The sequence below is a fragment of the Alosa sapidissima genome, chromosome 19 (assembly GCF_018492685.1).
Source record: "Alosa sapidissima isolate fAloSap1 chromosome 19, fAloSap1.pri, whole genome shotgun sequence".
NCBI classification, from domain to species: Eukaryota; Metazoa; Chordata; class Actinopteri; order Clupeiformes; family Clupeidae; genus Alosa; species Alosa sapidissima.
The window spans coordinates 30958156-30961119 of NC_055975.1; the positions used below are offsets into that span (position 1 = coordinate 30958156).

General features: G+C 45.7%; 1 protein-coding gene across 4 annotated transcripts in view; it reads left to right on the forward strand.

Moving 5' to 3' along the window:
* Positions 1 to 2413, forward strand: part of esyt2a (extended synaptotagmin-like protein 2a) — a 54178-nt gene extending 51765 nt beyond the window's left edge. For all 4 annotated transcript variants that reach the window (XM_042071348.1, XM_042071349.1, XM_042071350.1 and 1 more), the window contains one exon: positions 1 to 2413. This exon is cut by the window's left edge and continues 116 nt beyond it. The gene's annotated coding sequence lies outside the window, so the exon portion shown is untranslated.
* Positions 2414 to 2964: the final 551 nt, after the last annotated feature.

Sequence of the window (2964 nt, forward strand, 5' to 3'; positions counted from 1 at the left end):
GTGTCTTAGCGCGCCTGCACAATCTCTATGTATCCAAGGAGTTTTTTATTGTTGTAACTTTTACTCGTTATTTTACATACAAACTTACATCCTTTTTTAATGTTTATCTCCTGATCATTATGCAATGGGCCGCGTGGTACAGTGACTTTGTGTAGCAACACACGCACACATACACACACACACACACACACACACACAGACACACACACACTAACTGCCCTGTGGTGTCTGCTACTGAAAGGGAAATGGCTTCATTTTGCTCACCAAAACCCATTCAGTAAGGAAGGAGGGAGAGAGAGAAAGAGAGAAAGAGAGAGAGAGAGGGAGGAGAGAGAAAGAGAGAGAGGAGAGGAGAGAGGAGAGGGAGGCGAGAGAAAGAGAGAGAGAAAGAGAGAGAGGAGAGGAGAGAGAGAGAAGTGAGAGAGAGGAGGAGAGAGTGAGAGAGAGGAGGAGAGAGGATGGGAGACAGAAAGGGACAAGGAGCTGAAGGGATTCTGAACCAAATGAAAGTAGACAGAAGTCTCTTTCTCACACATACACACACATACATAGCACTGACCACACCCCCACGGTCATGGTCACGCCCCCATGACCACACCCACCACTCTGACCACACCTACAACACTTGCCATGCCACCACAGACATGGTCACACCCACAACCCTGACCACGCCTACAATCATGACTACGCCCACATCACATCCATACGCCTGGCCACACCCACACCACTGGCCACACCCACATCCCTTACCACGTCCATACGCCTGGCTACACCCACATCCCTGGCCACACCCACATGGTCTGCCCTGGTCCCTAGCTTAGTTTACCTTCAGGGATCCTCTTCATGTCCCCACTGCTGGCTTCCTTCCAGTCAACATCAACAACATCAACATCAACAACATCAACGTCAACAACATCATTAACGTCAACAACATCATCAACGTCAGGTGACCTGTAGGAACTACAGAACACGTAGCCCTAAGTCCACCCACCCAATCCAATCCACCAGCTCTGGCCTCAGTCAGCTCTGCCCCCCAGCAGCCCTGACCCCACCCACTACACTCAACCCCGCCCTCCAGCAGCCCTGACCCCACCCACTACACTCAACCCCGCCCCAGGGGTCCCAGCTCATGTTAATCCTCTGGCCTGTTAGAGCTACACATCTTAGCGTAGCTTCATCGCTTCAACATGACATTACACTCATCTGGCCTGTTAGAGCTACACATCTTAGCTTAGCTTCATCGCTTCAACATGACATTACACTCATCTAACTGTACCATCCCCCTTTGACTTAGCTACTCAGAACTGAACGATATTACCAACATACGCCACCATGTGTTCATGTAACTGCATCACACGCCACCATACTGTATATCCATATAAGTGCATCACACGCCACCTGCTGGTATATCTATATAACTGCAGCTGTATAACGATCATGTATCTTGTTCAAACCCATGTATCTGTTCATGTAACTGTACTCTCACACGTTATTTTGTTTATTTGGCTTCATCTTCATCCACACTCACACATGCACACACACACACACCAGTCTGCATATGTGTGTAGGTTGACTGTTATAGGCCATTAGGTCACAGTTGGAAGTTTACCTGTCTGTACTGCCACCTGAGAGGGTTTTTGAGATGCGGTTTACACATCACGACCAGATCATGGTATCATGCTCACATTCCTGTGTTCTTTGTTGCAAGACTGTTCTTCACATTGTTGTTTTTTTTTTTTTTAAATGGAAATAGTATAATTATGTAAACATTATTTTCTCCTGAAAATGCTGCACCACATACGCTGAGTCTTGTATTTTCCTCTGGATGCTAGTCAGTCAGCCTAACAGATGCGGATGTTAGTCAGCTCAGAGATCAGAATGCTAGTCATCCATCGAAGCACACGCCACCACACACACCTGCATGAAAGGGACAAGTACACTATCGCTGCTGTGCCAACAACCGGGCTAATGCTAGTTCAGCGCTGAGGCATGTGTGGTTAGTGCTCTCTGACTTTGAGAGCTGGAGCTAATGTTAGCGCCATGTTAGCGTCATGTTAGCACCATGTTAGCGCTGTATCTGTTCTATGCAGATGGCAATGTTAACATTAGTGCAGCATGATGGATGGACACTGATGCTAGCGTTAGCACAGTAGGTTTATGATAGCTGAATACTGATGTTACCTCAGTAAGTCTGTAATGTATACACACTGATGCTAGCGTTAGCTCCAGGAATGCTGGTGCGTTTCACCGCTACCCATTGGTTATCCTCTAGAGGGGAGGGGCATGTGCTAGCCACTCCCACTAATTGTGCCTTACACCCCACCCCCAGTCCCTGCAGGAGCTTCAGAGTGCCTCAGTTTTACCTGTCTACCAATAAAAAGCTGTGGTTGTAGCCATGGTAACAAACCTGTTGTGTCTGACTAATGTGTGATTGATTGATGAGTTGATTTTATGAATAAGGACGACATAATAGAGCTGCTAAGTCCCGCCCATCCGCTAAACCCCCAGTGGACCTCTAGATTGAAAAATCGTCAATGCAAGTGAATGTGAGAAAATAATTATTTTCTGGTCCCGTTTGAATTGTGCCATGAATGTGAACATATGTTGTCTGTGAATTTTTAATATAATTTTTCATGTTACGAGTTTGACAGTATATTATATGATTCTTCGGCTATCAGTTGTGGAAAAGACATAACGAGAAAGACTACATGTCGCCTGTGACGTGAGCTAGCTCTAATCGCTAACATTAACTGAGATGCTAGTTTTTGTAACGGCAGGAATAAACACACATGGTAACAAAAATATTCGAAACAATATTCGTCTAGCTTCACTCAATACATTAACACTATGATACAGTGTGATTGTAAAGTTGTATGGTTTACTGTGTTCAAAGTCGATCTTAATAACCCTCTACATCTCGACCAACTGATGGTTGTTATGGGAAACTAGTCAGCTGTCGTCTAG